This window comes from Trichechus manatus, unplaced genomic scaffold (assembly GCF_000243295.1).
Source record: "Trichechus manatus latirostris isolate Lorelei unplaced genomic scaffold, TriManLat1.0 scaffold00006, whole genome shotgun sequence".
Classification (NCBI taxonomy): domain Eukaryota; kingdom Metazoa; phylum Chordata; class Mammalia; order Sirenia; family Trichechidae; genus Trichechus; species Trichechus manatus.
Genome location: NW_004443942.1, coordinates 9,227,609 through 9,244,740, shown reverse-complemented (window position 1 = coordinate 9,244,740; position 17,132 = coordinate 9,227,609). Strand labels below are relative to the sequence as shown.

At 43.0% G+C, this 17,132-nt stretch overlaps 1 protein-coding gene and 1 pseudogene across 2 annotated transcripts in view; both read left to right on the top strand.

Moving 5' to 3' along the window:
* Positions 1–1,732, top strand: part of LOC105756531 (40S ribosomal protein S12 pseudogene) — a 9,091-nt pseudogene extending 7,359 nt beyond the window's left edge.
* Positions 1–17,132, top strand: part of PLEKHA7 (pleckstrin homology domain containing A7) — a 229,665-nt gene that overhangs the window by 54,246 nt on the left and 158,287 nt on the right. The gene's annotated exons all lie outside the window — the stretch shown is intronic.

Below are 17,132 nucleotides of genomic sequence, written 5' to 3'. Positions count from 1 at the left end.
AATCTGGTCTTTTCTTTGTGTGTTAGAATTTTGTTCTACCTCCTTTTCCAGGTCTGTCCAGGACCCTCTGTTGTGATTCCGGTCAGAGCAGTCAGTGGTGGTAGCCGGGCACCATCTAGCTGTACTGGACTCAGTCTGGTGGAGGCTTTGGTAGCTGTGGTCCATTAGTCCTTTGGACTAATCTTTTCCTAGTATCTTGTTCTCTTCATTCTCCCTTGCTCCTGAAGGGGTGAGTGAGACCCGTGGAGTATCTTAGATGGCTGCTCACAGGCTTTTAAGACCCCAGACGCTACTGGTGAGTCAATTTTCTAACCATCATAAAGGCCAAATTATTTTTTTATATACTTGGTGCAATTTATCACATTTCTGTCTTACCAGTTTGTTGAGGAGGAGGGGAAAGAAACACATTTTAAACACTCTAAATCTGCTTTGCATTTTCCCAGAGTTAAAAATAGAATTTTCATTCATTTAAGCAAAAAAATAAAAAATAAACAAACTAGAAAAACGCCATCCTTTGCAATAAATCAGGTACCTTTATCTTTGTTGCCATCTAGTCAGTTCTGACTCATGGCCACCCATGTGTGCAGAGTAGAACTGCTCCAAAGGGTTTTCAAGGCTGTGACCTATCAGAAGCAGATCCCCAGGCCTGACTTCTGAGGAGCCACTGGACTGCCAACCTTTCAGTTAGTAGCCGTTTGTCTGTAGCTGTTTGTTTCACCCAGGGAACTCTTTAGTGAATGGAAGTCACTATTATTCATCATCAGGTCTCCCCTCTCAGACTAAACATGCCTGGTGGAGGGCATTCTCAGCTATTCCTGTTCACTCAATAAACATTAACTGAACACCTTACCCGTGCTGAGTAGGGAAGGCTGAACAACAAATCCAACTGCCTGAGTTGCTATACAGGTTCCTCCAGTTTCCACCTGTGTGACCTTGGGTGAGATACTTAATGCTTCTGCACTTCAATTATTCATCTTTGCAATATGGATGATAATAACCACCTTTATTAAGTTGTGAAGGTTGAGATGATGCAGATAAAGTCATCACATAATGCATGGCACATAGCAAGCACTCAGTAAATGTTATTTAAAAAATAACTCACTTCCTGCTGCAGCCAAGTCACGCAAGGGCTGAGACTCAGGTGCATTCAAGATTCAGCTCCACCCAGAACCCACTGTGGTGGCTGAGGAAAGTGTTGCTTCTGGAGGTCTAATGGACATTAACACTGCTTTACAAAAGGTGCTGAAGACAGTCCTCATCCATGATGGCCTAGCACGTGGAATTCTCCGAGCTGCCCAGCCCATCTAGGTGTGCTTACATCCCACTGTGCTGAGCCTGTGTATGCCAAGTTGCTAGAGGCCCTTTGTGCTGAACATCAGATCAACCTAATCAAGGCTGATGACAACAAGGAACTAGCAGAATGGGTAGGCATCTGCAAATTGACAGAGTGAAAACCCTGTAAAGTGGTTGCAGTTGTGTGTTTGTGGGTTTGACTATGGCGAAGAATCTCAGGCCAAAGATGTCATCAAAGAATATTTCAGATACAAGCAATGAACAAATAAAACACCTGGCTCTAAAAATAATAATGAAAGGATGCTATGAATATAAATAAGACTGGTTTTCTCCCTCATAGTTTTGGTTGGGGAGGCAGGCATGTAATGGATGATTTCTACACAGTGAGATGAGTGTTGAAATAGAATTCTGAGTGTTGTGGGAACACAGAGGAAAGAGTACTTGGGGAAACTTGTGTGAGGGGGCCCTAGAAGGATGGGGAAGTGACGTTTGAGCTGGGGCTTAAAGACCTGAGAGTTAGGTAGGGACACCTGAGTCAGGGAAAGATGTTTGGAAAAAAGTGTTCCATGCATTGGCTTGGAGGTATGCAACAAGGCTTCAAAGTGATTTGTTCTGGTTGGAACCCCTGCTGAGAATTTGCATTTCTAACAAGTTCCGAGGTGATACTAATGCTGCTGGTTAGGAATCAATTCTAAGAACCACTAGAGTAGAGCAAAACCAAACCAAACCCCTTGCCGTGGTGTCAATTCTGACTCATAGCAACTCTGTCATAGGACAGAGTTGAACTACCTCATAAGGTTTCCAAGGGGCAGCTGGTGGATTCGAACTGCTGACCTTTTGGTTAGCAGCCGAGCTCTTAACCACTGCGCCACCAGGGCTCCACTGAATGCAGAAATTCTAGGTAGTTCAGTATTGTTGGAATGATAGGGAGTGTGTATGTGTGCATGTGTGTGTGTGTGCGCGTGCGTGTGCGTGTGTGTGTGTGTGTGTGTGTGTGTGTGTGTGTATAGGGGCACAGCGAGGAAGGTGATGCCTGAGAGGCCAGAGCCAGAGTATGAAGGGCTGCCTGTGCCATGTGCACTTAACCACTGTGCCACCTGGGCTCCAGAGTAGAGCAGGGATTCTCAAAATTTATTAATTATAAGAATCACCTGGGGATCTTGTTAAACTGTAGATTCTGATTCAGTATATCTGGGGGTGGAAATGCAGATTCTCAGCAGGGCTAGGAACCAGTCTGAAGGCCTTGGGTGAAGGGCTCAGGTTAGGTATGTGTGACTGAAAGATAAGATACCCATGGGGCCACAATGGCAGGTCAGGCCAGATAGGTACTTGAGGACTAGATTGTGAAGGGCCTTGTGGCCTGTGCTTAGGAGTTAGAACTTACTATGTATTCAGCAGAGGTTTTCTTTTAATGGGGGTTGGGGGTGGGATCTGTTGTAGAGGAAAAACATAAAGTTTAGTAAAGCAAAAATAAAGTTTTATTTGGCATATATTCAAAAGAACAAAAGTGAGAAGCAGACAAGCATGCTGCCAGAGCTAGAATGTCTGCCTGAATCCAAAGAATATTACAGAACAGGCAAGAATGGGAAAATGGACAAGCATGTTGCCACAGCCAAGTCCTCAAGTCCTGAGACCATTACAGAGCCATCAGTATATATTAACATTTCAAATGGGCAAAACAATTGAAAGCTTAGCCTTTTCAGATTGGCTAGAAACTGTGATCCTATGTTTTAAATTGTCTTTCTTAACAATCATTGGTACAGGTTTCAGTAATGACAGGAGGGTCTTGATTGGTCCAACAAACTTCTATTCACTAAATGCTAATAGAAAAAGATAAGAGTGGAAAGTCTTTTGCTCTGTTTGATTGGCTTTATGTGAAAGTTTCCCTAAAAGATATTTTCCAAGATTATTTTAGCTATTGTCTTTATACCTCAGGGCCCAGTTGATGTGTTCTTATGAGTCCTTGTAAGCTCCAGCTGGATCACATTCTCTATGCTCAAGGAGAGGGAATAAATGATTCCAATATTATTTCCTAAATCAGATCTGACCTCCCCAAAGGAGAGAAAAGTAAGGAAATCTCTCCTTGGTGTGTATGCACAGTCTTTTTGATTTTCTGACAGCCTCGAGGAGTTGTTCCTCATGCCCATTTCTTTCCAACTTCCTGGAACAGCTTTGCACCAGGAAGAACTTTACCCCTGAAACCTTCTCCGAGTTGGGGATCTCTTCCCATCATTGGTGTGGGAGCCCTTCTTCCATCCCTTTGAGAGCTGCTCTGCCTTAATGAGATTTCACCTGCAGTGACAGTCGTGTCCATATGGTTGGCTCTCTATTTTCTCATCTCACAGATTCTAGGGCATGGTCTGGCAAAGGGGAATACCCTTCTTAGCTCCTGGAAGACCCTTATCAGCTCTCTGCCCTCCCTCTGACTCCTCTGCCCTCTCCCTCCCTTCTCTGTGGCCCTCCTCTGCCTCCACTTACTCCCTTACTCATTAACCATTTGCTTTCTGGTTTTTGCCCTCCACTCTCCCAGATCTGCTTGGCCTCCTAGTCATCAAGTCCAAAGGCTGTTGTCAGGCCTAATTCTCTTCACATTTGGACTTTATTTGCCAGTCTCTCTCTCTCTCAAAACCTTGTCTTGTTGTTCTGGTCTCTCACTAGCCCTCCAACCTCCACTTTGGTTCCTCTCCTTCCTCTGAATTTCTGTGGCCCATGATTTCTGTACTCTGGTGGCACTTACTACTTTTCTGTCTTGTGCTTTGGTGTATTTTGGTAATTTATATCCATATCTTAACTCCTGTGCTAGACTTCAGGGCAAGATACAAATCTTAAGTCTCCTTTTTATTCCCCCAAGTGCCTAGTGCAGGCTGATTGTGAGCAGTCAGACATTAGCATGAATGGATGAGCAAACAGCAAACAGTTTGGGGGGATTTGTTGTAAGTTAATTGCTTAGAAGTGTTTCTCCAGATGCGATCCACAGATCACCTACATCAGATTTATGTGTGTATGGTGGAGTGCTTATTAAAAATGCTGATTTCAGGGCCCTACCCAGATTTACCGAACCAGAATCTCAGCAAGTATAACTCTGGAGTCTGTATTTTTGACAAAACCCTTTGCCCATCAAGATGATCTTATCCTCACTGAAATCTGAGAACACCTGGCTTGATGGGCAATAAGCCAACCTTGTTAAATGCATTTTAGTCACTAGCATCAAATGTTTTCTAAATGCGGCCTGGGAGGTGAGCAGGATCCCTGCCTGCCCCTTCCCACCTGCAGGGGAGCTGAGGTGTAGGTGTAAGGCATGGCTTCTGTGAGTGGCAAAGGGGAGGGGCACAAAGGAGGTGGGGAGGTTACACTGATAAGAGTTTGCTAAGTAGAGTTGGGGAGAGGGTAAGAAGGGAGGTGGGACTCTTCTGGAGGAAAAGCCCACAGGAGCAAGGCATGGAGGTGAGAAATCCAGAACGTGGGAATGACAAGGGGTTGGCTAGATGGAAATACGTGAAGAAAAGCAGAAGAAAGACCCAGATCGTGGAGGGTTTGAATGCCATTCTGAGGGAGTGGCTACTTCCTGCTCTAAAAATGCTGAGGTGACTGGAGTGTGGGTATCTGTGTAGACCTGTCACATGGGAAAGGGGCCTGCAGGGTGTGCAGTTCTCCCTCTGGACTGAGGAGGTCCCTGGGGAGTGGGGGAGCTGGTGAAGGGCTGCATGGCTGTGGGAATCCTGGAGCTCATGATCAAGTCCTTCTAAAACACTTGATGTTTGGTGTGAGAAAATATCTTCTTCCTTCAAGTTTCTGTGTGTGTTTTTTTTCTTCTCCAGCTCCTGTGAACTTGTTGGAGAGACTGGCACGTGTGCACGCCTGTGTGTGTGCGTGTGTGTGTGCGTGTGTGTGTGCGCGCGTGCGTGCGTGCGTGTGTGTCTCTCCCTCCTTCATCCTACCTCACAGCTCACTTGTCCATCTGTATGTGTGTGTGCATGTGGTGTGTGAGTGTATGTGTGTGTATGTATTTGTGAAGACACTATCTTACCTATCCTCCTTTCTTCCTCATTGGTACCACTATCCAGATGTGTTTTTACAATCTACTAGTTGAGGAAACAGTGGCCTAGTCAGTGGTCAGCAAAGGTACTTAAAAATGCTACAGATCCCTAGGTCCTGTGGGGCCCAGGCCTCTGTATTCTTTATAAGCTCCCAGAGGATTCTGATGTAGCTGCATTTTGAGACCATCAGCCCAGATGACCCAGTGACTTTACATTTTCATGCAAGGATTAGTGGCCTGTGAATTCCTCTGCTGGGGATGACCTAAGACTTGAGAATGATTCCTTCATCCTCACTTTGATCTGTAGAGAGGGAAATGCCTTACAGAGCAGAGGGGTGGCTGAGGGAATGTTTTCCCTATGTGGTGGGTGTTGTTGCCATAGCCCGCCTAACGGAATGCTTATTAAGACCCTCAGCAAGTTGGAGTTTGTCAGTAATGAGTACTCTTTTGCTGTTTTCTGCAGAAATTTCACTTCAAAACCTAGAGCTTTCAAATATCTTGATTTGCCAGTCTAATTAGGCACTGAGTCGGGCTTTGTGAGCAGGTTTGTGGCACCCTGTGTTCATCCTGCTTCGGTGAACCTCTTGGGAGACCCTTAGAGTGAAATTCTGTGAACACATCAAAAAAAGTATAAACACAAACAAAAATCCCAGTGATTCCCAAACTCTATAGAAATATTCGGTGTCTAATTTGAAAGTTCTTCTCCCCCCACCCCCTTCACTTTAAGGTTGATATAATCCTGCCTTGTGATATGAAGTGAGGAAAGAGGGCTTCACACTTTAAGTGGAGGTATCAGGGTTAGGAGCTCTGGCAGTTATCCGTTGACTAGACTTTTTGGGAGAGGGCACTGGAAGGAAATCTGGAAGCCTCAGTCTCAGGCTGACTGGATGTAGATTTGTGTGGGTATCAGCTCCCCTGGCCAGCTTTGCCTACCATTCTCTCTCTAGCAGGGCAGGCCGAGAGAGGCGGAAGCCAGAAGCAGAAACATCGAGATAGTGTAGTGGCACACAGCTGCCCCATGAGGAGAACTCAGGAAAAGAGGAACTTCCGCAATGGAGGATTTGGCTTCCAGCTGAGGAGGCCTGGAAACCACAGTGGGGGAAATCTGACTGGTTCTCATCTGTGGCTCTGTTGTAAGCCAACTAGTTTTGCAAGGCAGGTGTATTAATGTCCTAGGGCTGCTCTACAAATTACCACGAACTGGGTGGCTTAAAAAAACAGAAATTTATTCTCTCACAGTTCTGGAATCCAGAAATCTGAAATCAAGGTGTCAGCAGGGCCAAGTTTCCTCTGAATTCTAGGGGAGGATTTTAGGGAAGAATCCTGTGGTTCCAGATAGTCCTTGATTTGCGGCAGCGTAACTCCAGTCTCCACCTCTGTCTTCACATAATCTCCTCTGTATCTCTGTGTCTCATATCATCCTCTTTTTTCTCTTATAAGGATACCTGTCATTGGATTTAGGGTCCACCCTAATGATCTCAAGATCTTTAACTTAATTACATCTGCAAATACCCTATTTCCAAATAAGGTCACATTCACAGGTACTGGAGTTAGGGCGTGGAAATATCTTTCTGAGAGCCACTATTCAACTTGCCACAGCAGGAAATGTTCTTTCTCTTAAAATCAAAACCAAAAGCATCAGTGACCTAAATGAGAGGGCAAAGCACTTCTTCCAGGCCAGAAAGTGAAAGTACAAGACTTTATAGGACTTTTGTTCCCAATTAGGTCTGTACTAGACTCATGATCCGGCCTTTTCCTGATGCCTTTGAAACTACCGTTTAATACGGCCTTTGCTGCATTCCAGTGCTGTGCCTTCTTTCCTCCAGATCTGCTTTGGTAGGGCTTCCCACTAGCCCCCACCACCCCATTTCCCCTGCATCCCCTCTCCTCCAGAGAGTGCCTGATATTCTTGGATCAAAGTTTCAATCTTGTCGCCTGCTTTGAAACCTTATGGCATTTCCATTTACTCAACTGATAAGTTCAATTATCTAGACCTCTCTCCCTTCCTGTATCCATCTATCCATCATCCCTCCATCCCTCCATCCCTCCATCCCTCCATCCCTCCATCCCTCCATCCCTCCATCCCTCCATCCCTCCATCCCTCCCTTACCAAGAACTGCAGAGCTTTGTGAAGTTCATGGGTGCAGAGATAAATACAACTGAAGAGCTATTATCCTTAAGGAGCTCGTGGCCTGATGGTATGGTGAGTTCAACAGGGGCAGATTTTTTTTGGGGTGGTGGTGGTGGTGGTGGTGTATGATAACAGACGAGGGGCACCTGTGTAGAGGGTGGACAGAATTTCTTAATGGTCATCCATAGTGTTTGTAACGTCAGAACACACTAGATGCTTGTAAGAAGCCTAGTGCTTTTTAGTATTAGGAGGAATAACGATAACGAAATTTTCCATCAGACAGACCTACTTCAAATCAAGCTTGATTAAAAGTATTAACTCTTCTGAGCCTCAAATTCCTCATCGATAAATTAGGCAAGGGATAATAGTAGCACCAACCTCATAGGATTGTTGAAATGACTAAATGAGATAATATATACCTGTGGGATATAGTAAGTGCTCTATAAATATTGGCTATTGTAATTATTGCCAAACCCAGAGAATAAATTTTCTTGAGAATCCTTGGAGGAAGATTACTGAAAATGCAGTGAAAAATATCTCCAACAATTTGTTCAGCAGGAATTCAAAAATTTTTATAAATGTGTCTGTTGTAACATGCCTCAGCGTAAGTGAAAGGAGTAACACCAACAGTTCAGTTCAGTGAGAGAATTCTGCTGGGTGGAGAGTAACACCCTGTTTGGTAAAGTGTGGATTTTTGCACATTGGATTCTCTTACAGGAGAGGCATTCTAATACTTGCAAGGTACATTATTCTTAAAGAGAGGTAACCTGGGAAATGTCTTAAAAATACAGGTCCTGGGGTCCTCCCCTAACCTCAGCTACTTCAACATATCTGTATTTTAAATAGATGCCTCCAGGAAAGTCTGTTTTGCAGCTCAGTTTGGGAATTCAGGTCAGAACGCAGGACTCTGAGGCGTTGTTTCTCTCCATGCTGCCTCTGTCTACCTGGGTGCTCTCCAGCTGGCCCTGGTTGCTAACACTCTCAGAGTCATTAGGCATGGGTATCTGATGGGATGATGAGTGGAGAACCTCTGTGTGGGCTCCTTAAGTGTAAGGGATTATTATTCGTATTTATTCATTATAATAATCCCTTCTTCTCAGCTCCGCCATACCCCCTTCTCTCAATGACTCAATCATAGTCACTACAACACAATATTTTAAGCCTGTGTTTGGTTCCAACAGGATGTACTATTGTAAAATAATGAGCAAGAGCCTGTGCTTTGGCCTAAGAGCAAGTTTTTGCTCTTAGAAAGCCTCTTTAACTAGAAAAACCTGATTCTGAGCTCTGATCTGCCCCCACACTTTCCTTGATCAGGTGGAGGGAGAGACTGTGCCAGGCGTTTATGATTAGGACTTGAAATCTTTGGCTTGTGTTGAAAAAGGTAGCCACTAGCCACATGTGGCTATTGAGTACTTGAAATATAGCTAGTCTGGATTGAAATGTGCTGTGAATGTGAAATACATCTCAGATTCTGAAGATTTAGTACTAAAAAAAGTCTAAAATAACACAGTTGTAATTTTTATATTGATTACCCATTGAGTTGATAATATTTTTGATATATAAGCCAAAATCAAACCCGTTGCCGTTGAGTCAATTCCGACTCATAGTGACCGTATAGCGACCCTATAGGACGGTAGAACTGCCCCCTAGGGTTTCCAAGGAGTTGCTGGTGGATTCAAACTGCCAAAGTTTTGGTTAGCAGCTAAGCTTTTAACCACAGTGCTACCAAGGCTCCTTTTGGATATATAGGGTTCAATGAAAATATTATTAAAATTAGCTTCACTTGTTTCTTTTTACTATTTTTAATGTGGCTACTAGAAAATTTGCATATATGACTTGCATTATATTTTATCAGACATTGCTGCTTTAGGTTTCAAGTCAGCGTTAGGGCCAGTTTAAAAACTTTACAGTGTTCTTCCTGTTTGCAAATTCAAAAGGTGGGTTTTACATTTGAAACGGACATACAGAACAGTTATTCCGAATCGTTTAATTCGACCTCGAGTGTTTGCAGTGCTGTTTATTATCACTGGTGCTTTTTTTAAAAGTGGGAATTTCATGAAATTTGCTCTAAACGTCAGTTTGTGGCTTCTCTACTGTTTTACAAGACAGTCTTCTAACATCTCGGGGAGGTGCAAAAAGAAAATTGCGTAAGTGTGGAAATTGCTTTGCTCAGATTGAATTTTTATTGCGGGGCTGCAAAGCCCAGAAGACAGCAGTTTGCAGTGAACACGGCAATTCATTTTTTAACCATGGACTTGGGATAAAACTGCTATGAAATGCCTATAAAAGCACCACTAACCCTTCTCATCATTTTTGTCCTCTCTGTGGCCCTCCCCTTTCACCTTCTCTTCCTCTGTTTTGGGGTTACGGTGTGTGAGACCCAACCAGGAACTCACATAACGAGGTTGAGAAGAGCGAGTTTAGCATGTAAGCAATGGCCAAAGTGAAGTGGGCCCTGGTCACTGAATTTTTCTCCTAAATAGCAGCATTCTTGAGAATTCAGGGAAGTTTTTTCATCTCTGAAGTGGCAATGCTAAGAGCCCTCATGATAGGATTTCTTTTTTTTCATTTTTTAAAGTTTTGTTGTTGTTGTTGATAATATACACAGCAGAACATACACCAGTTCAAGAGTTTCTACATGTACCATTTAGTGACATTGATTACATTCTTCAAGTTATGTAACCATTCTCAGCATCCTTTTCTGAATTGTTCCTCCCCCATTAACATAAATTCACTGCCCCCTAAGGTTCCTATCAATCTTAACAGTTGCTGTTTTACTTTGATCCCATATAAAACCCAAAACCAAACCTATTACTGTCAAGTTGATTCCAACTCATAGCAATCCTATAGGACAGAGTAGAACTGCCCTCTGGGGTTTCTAAGGAGCAGCTGCTAGATTCGAACTGCCAACCTTTTGGTTAGCAGGTGAGCTCTTAACCACTCCACCATCCCACATAGGTAGTTCTTAAAAGAGCATAATGCTCAATACAAGACTTTTTTTTTTTTTTTTTGGTTTAAGGTTTAAAGATTATCTCGGGGCAATAGTTAAGGGGTTCATCCAACCTTCATGGCTTCAGAAAGTCTGGAGTCCATGAGAATTTGACATTCTGTTCTGCATTTTCTTCTTTTTAATCAATTCTTCTATGGAATCTTTGATCAAAATGTTCAGTAATGGTAGCTGGGCACCATCCAGTTCTTCTGGTCTCATGGCAAAGGAGGCAGTTGTTCATGGAGGAAATTAGCCACACATTCCATATCCTCCTCCTATTCCTGACTCTCCTCCTTCCTCTGTTGTTCCAGGTGAATGGAGACCAATTGTTGTGCCTTGGTTGGCTGCTTGCAAGATTTTAAGACCCTAGGTGCTATGCATCAAACTAGGAGGTAGAGCAGAGGCACTAAACATGTTATTAGGCCAACTGGGATGTCCCATGAAACCATGATCCTGTATTTCCAAACCAACAACCCAAATGCCACGAGGTTTTTGGTTGTACATAAGCAGCCTCAGCAGCTACTCTTTTTTTTTTTTTTGTTCCACCATTGTAAATATATCTATCACACAATTTTGCCAATTCAACTTTTTACAGGTGTATAACTTATTGACAGCAATTACAATAATCAGCTGTGCAACTCCACCCTTAATCAATGCAATTTTTCCATCACCCTTAACCTCCCTTTCTCCCTCCCTCCCTTCCCCGTAACCACTGATAAGCTTTGTTCTCTATACATTTGCCTTTTCTTGTCTTTACCCATAAGTGAGGTCATACAATATTTGTCCTTTTGTAATTCACTTATTTCACGCAGCATAATGTCTTCCAGCTCCATCCATATTGAAGTATATATCAATATTTCATTTCTCCTACTGGCTGAGTAGTATTTCATTGTATGTATGTACCACTCTATGTTTATGCATTCATCTGTTGATGGGCATTTAGGTTGTTTTCTCCTTTTGGTTATTGCGAATAGTGCTGCAGTGAACATTGGTGTGCAAGTCTCTGTTTGAGTCTCTGCTTTCAAGTCTTTTGGGTATATACCTAGGAGTAGAATTGCTGGATCATAAGGTAGTTCTATTTCTAGTGTTTTGAGGAACTGCCACACTTTTCCACAAGGGCTGTACCATTTTGCATTCCCACCAGCAATGGGTAAGGGTTCCAACTTCCCTACCTCCTCACCAACATTTGTTATTTTCTGTTTGTTTAATCTCAGCCATCTTAGTGGGAGTAAAACGGTATCTCATCGTAGTTTTGATTTGCATGTCTCTGACGACTATGATGCTGAGCATCTTTTCATGTGTTTGGTGGGCATATAGATAGTTCTTAAAAGAGCATAATGCTAAAGGCAGAGATTTTTTACTAGTTAAGCTAGACTGTTATTTGGTTATAAGAAGACTTCAGGGCATATTTTTGGTTTAATGTTTAAAGATTATCTCAGGGCAGTAGTTTCAGGGGTTCATCCAGCCTCCATGTTTCGGAAAGGCTGGAGTCCATGAGAATTTGAAATTCTATTCTGCATTTTTCATGGTTGGATTTTGAGGAGCAAAAGGAAAAATAAAAAGGCAGGACATTAGGGGTGCAGAGATAGTTAATAGTAAAATCCCAGCTGAGGATCAGGTTCCCTGCCATTAACTGTTTGCATGGCAAGTGGTCTGTCTCTTGCAGGCCTCAGGTCTTTCTCCCATTTTAAACTAAGGGAATAGATCAGTTTGTTTTAGTTTACTGAGGCTGTATTGTTTATTGTTTAAGAGCGCAAAGTCTGACCCCCAGTTTCTATTCCAACTCTGTTACCTAATAGCTGTGTGATCTTGGGAAAGCCACTTGACCTCTCTGTGCCTTAGTTTCCTCATCTGTAAAATGGGGATAATAGTAAAACTTGTGAGGGTTAATTGAGCTAATACTTGTAAGGTTCTTAGAACAGTGCCTGGAACGTAATACACGTAGTCCCCAACTTTAGATGTATTCAAGTTAATGAAAAACCACACTTAAACACCCTCTGTCTTTTTTTTAGAACCTCTTATCATTAGTAATGTGCTATAACATACAATGTTGCAGCACATTACTTGCTGATGTTATCATTCTCAGATATAATGTTTCCAACCCCCAAAGACAAAGATCGAATTTATAAAGATACTGATAATAAAAGTCAATAATAATGAAAACTAAAAAAAAGAGGTATTCAACTTATGTCAGAACGTACTTACGACAGAGTAGTCATCAGAACAGAGCCCCGTGATAAGTCAGGGATTACCTGTAAACACTTTGTGAACACTAGGTTCGTTCAATCAGGAATATTTATTATTATGTGCCAGGTGCAGTTCTAAGTACTGGAGCACAGCAGTGAACAAAGCAGCAAAACTCTCTTCTGTGGAAGTACTTTTAGTGGGAGAGACAGACAAACATGTCAGTACTGCGTATAGAGTGCCATATGGTGGAAAGTTCCATGTGGAAAGATAAAGCAGGGTACAGGGAACAAGGAGTGCAGGTGGAGGGCTGCTCCTATATATTCTGGCCTGGGAAAGCCCCACTGATTGGGTGATGTTGAACAGAAACCTGAACGAGCAAGCCAGGTGGCTACTGAGGGAACAGCATTCCAAGCAGAGGGAATAGTGAGTGAGAGGGCCGCCTTGAGGCATGACTATGCTCGGTGTATTTGAAAAGCAACAAGGAGGCCAGGGAGGCTGGAGTGGAGTGGGGAAGGGGGAAGGGGCTGGTGATGAGAGTATGTATATATGCAGGAGGCATTATGAGGACCTTGGCTTTTACTTTGAATGAGATGGGAAGCCACTGGAGGCTTTGCAACAGAGCAGTGAAGTAATCTGACCACATTTTAATGGGATCTCTAGCTTCTATTTTGAGATAGCTGGTAGGGATGGAGGCAGGAGCAGAAGCAGGAAGCCTCAAGGAGGCTGTTGTAATTATCTAAATGAGATGATGGTAGATTGGATCAGGGTGGAGTGAAAGTGGCAAAAAGAAGTTGAATTCAAGATATGTGTATTTACTATAATTATCAGTGTTTTGCACTGCCTTAGAGGCTGTCTTAGTCATCTAGTGCTGCCATAACAGAAATACCACAAGTGGATGGTTTTAACGAAGAGAAATATATTTCCTCACAGTCAAAGTAGGCTAAAAGTCCAGATTCAGGGTGTCAGCTCCAGGGGAAGTCTTTTTCTCTCTGTCGGTCTTCTTCTCTTCAGTGTTCCCCTGGACTAGGAGCTTCTCAGCGCAGGGACCCTGGTCCAAAGGACACGCTCTGCTCCCGGCACTGCTTTCTTGGTGGTATGAGGTCCCCCTGTCTCTCTGCTCACTTCTGTCTTTTATATCTCAAGAGATTGCCTCAGGACACAATCCAGTCTTGTAGATCAGGTCCTGCCTTACTAACACAACTGCCATCCATCCTCCCTCATTAACATCATAGAGGCAGGTTTACAACATACAGGAAAATCACACAGTACCAGGAATTATGGCCTAGCCAAATTGATACACACATTTTTTGGGGGACATAATTCAAACCATGACAGAGGCCTTCATACATGATACTACTTTCCTTAATATATTGAGTTTTGACATAAAATTCTATTTTTTTTTAAAAGGGTTCTACTGCTTAAAAAAAAACAAAATCTGAGTTTCATTTCTAGCTCACCTACTTTTTTTACTGTGTTACCTTGGGCAAGTTACATAAACTCTGAGGCTTCATTTCCTCATATTATAAAAACGTTAATAAATAATATCTTGCTCAAAGGATAGTGTGAGAATTAAACATTGTACTATGAGACAATGCCTGTAAAGTTCTTAGCATATGCTTGGCTCATAGTAAGTGTTCTGTAAGTATTCGCTATTATTGCCATCACTTCTAGTTCTAAAGATTCTATGAGTCAGTGATTCAAAATTAAAAGTTCCCTAGGCTGGGACATCTAGGTCAATCAGCATAACAAAATTTATTAAGAAAATGTTCTGCATCCTACTTTGGTGAGAGGCATCTGGGGTCTTAAAAGCTAGCAAGCAGCCATCTAAGATGCATCAATTGGTCCCAACCCACCTGGAGTAAAAGAGAATGAACAGCAAAGAGACAGAAGGGGCCACATAAATCGGGAATGCATCAGCCTGAGACCAGAAGAACTAGATGGTGCCCGGCTATCACCAATGACCACCCTGACAGGGAACACAACAGAGAGTCCCAGATAGAGCAGGAGAAAAATGAGGTGCAGAACTCAAATTCTGCTATAAAGACCAGACTTAATGGCCTGACTGAGACTGGAGGAACCCCAGAAAGCATGGCCCCTGGACTCTGTCAACCCAGAACTAAAACCATTCCTGAGGCCAACTCTTCAGACAAAGATTAGACTGGACTATGGGACATAAAATCATACTCGTGAAGAGTGTGCTTCTTAGCTCAATTAGATACATGAGACTAAATGGGCAGATCCTTTCCGGAGGTGAGATGAGAAGGCAGAGAGGGTCAGGAGCTGGTTGAATGGACACAGGAAATCAGGGGTGGAAAGGTGCGATGTGCTGTCACAGTATAGGGAGAGCAATTAGGGTCACATAAGAATGTATGTGTAAATTTTTGTATGAGAGACTAACTTGAATTGTAAACTTTCACTTAAAGTACAACAATAAAATAAAATAAATTCCCTAGGCTGGTAGAAGGGGAAATTAAATCATATTCTTCTGTGGTGCCTCTCTCCATGGGCTACATTGTTCAGGAATGTCTTGGAAACCATCTTCTTTTTCACAGAAAAACAGTAGAGATTCAGACTTTCAATTGTTGTTGTTGTGTGCCATCGAGTCAATTCCGAGAAATAGTGACCCTATATGACAGGGTAGAACTGCCCCATAAGGTTTCCTAGGCTGTAAATCCTTATGGGAACAGACCACCAGGTCTTTTCTCCCACAGAGAAGCTGGTGCGTTTGAACCACTGACCTTTTGGTTAGCAGCTGAATGTTTAACCATTGAGTCACCAGGGCTCCATTCAGTAATCCAAACAAAAGTAAACTCAGTGTTGTCGTGTAGATTCTGACTAATAGAAACCCTATTCATTCACTAGAGCTGCATAAAGATGGAGTGGATTAGTGGTGGTGAGTCCCTCATCATTGGGAGTGTCCAAACTAGATGACCAGTTTGCAGGGATGTTGTAAAGGTATGGGTCTTTAAGACTTATTAATGGTTACCAGGGGTGGGAGGAAGGGGGAGTCATTGCTTAGGGGGCACTAACTGTTAATAGTAGTGGGATAATTTGGAAAAGGATAGTGGTAATGGTTGCACAACATGATGAATATAATGTCGTTGTATTCTACATGTGTAAATTGTTGAATTGGCAAATGTTTTGTTACATATATATATATATATTTTTTCACCACAATAAGAAGACAAAAGGTCTTAGACTCCTGGCTTTCACGATTGTTTCCAGCTCTGAGATTGTAGAACCTTTGTTTGGTCATCATTTGATCCAGATGGGTTAGGTAACACTAGGGAGGGGAATCAGATCACCAGAGCACACTGGGCACCGTATCTAAAGGGCAGCTGGTAACTTCAGGGGCTTGCTGCCCCACCCAATCAGGTGGAGCTACTCACTTTTATGTTACTTCTAACACTTTTCCTCTCTTGAAGCATCCATCTGTGTAAGTAATTCTTTTTTTAAATTTTTTTTTATTGTGCTTTAGGTGAAAGTTCATAGCTCATGTTAATTTCTACACAATTTATACATAATTGCTATGTGACACTAGTTGCAATCCCTATAATATAACAGCACACTCCCCCTTTCCACCCCGAGTTTCCCGCGTCCATCCAGCCAGCTTCTGTCCTTTTTGGCTGTCTCATCCCACCTCCGGACAGGAGCCACCCAATTGGTCTTATGTGTCTGCCTGAACCAAGAAGCACACTCCTCACGAGTATTATTTATGTTTTATAAGTCCAGTCCAATCTTTGTCTGAAGAGTCGACCTCGGGAATGGTTTTAGTTCTGGGTTAACAGAGCATCTGGGGGCCATGGCATCCAGGGTTCCTCCAATCTCAGTCAGACCGTTTAGTCTGTCTTTTTAAGTGAATTTGAGTTCTGCACCCCACTTTTCTCCTGCTCCATCAGGGACTCTCTGTTATGTTCCCTGTCAGGGCAGTCATTGTTGGTAGCTGGACACTATCTAGTTCTTCTGATCTGAGGCTGATGGAGTCTCTGGTTTATGTGGCCCTTTTGTCTCTTGGGCTAATGTTTTCCTTGTGTCTTTGGTGTTCTTCATTCTCCTTTACTCCAGGTGGGCTGGGACCAATTGATGCATCTTAGATGGCTGCTCACTAGCTTTTAAGACCCCAGATGCCACTCACTAAGGTGGGATGCAGAACATTTTCTTAATAAACTTTGTTATATGAATTGACTAGCTGCCCCTGAAACCACGTTCCCCAGACCCCAACCCTTGCTACTCTGTCCCTCAATGTGTAGGTAATTCTTGGAGGCAAGTTCTAGGGTTGAGCTGGAGAGAGATGTTACTCCTTCGCCTCATTGTTTATCCATTGTCCAGTGAGCAGAGGGCACATGGGTCTTGGTGACACACTTGACCTGGACTCCCTTGTCTGGGGATGGACTAGGTTGAAATTACTTCATGGGCCAAACAGCTAGTGGAGGAGCATGGCTGTGCCGGACCACTCAGCTGGCCTTGGGGAAGCCACAGCCAGTTTCAAATTTTGG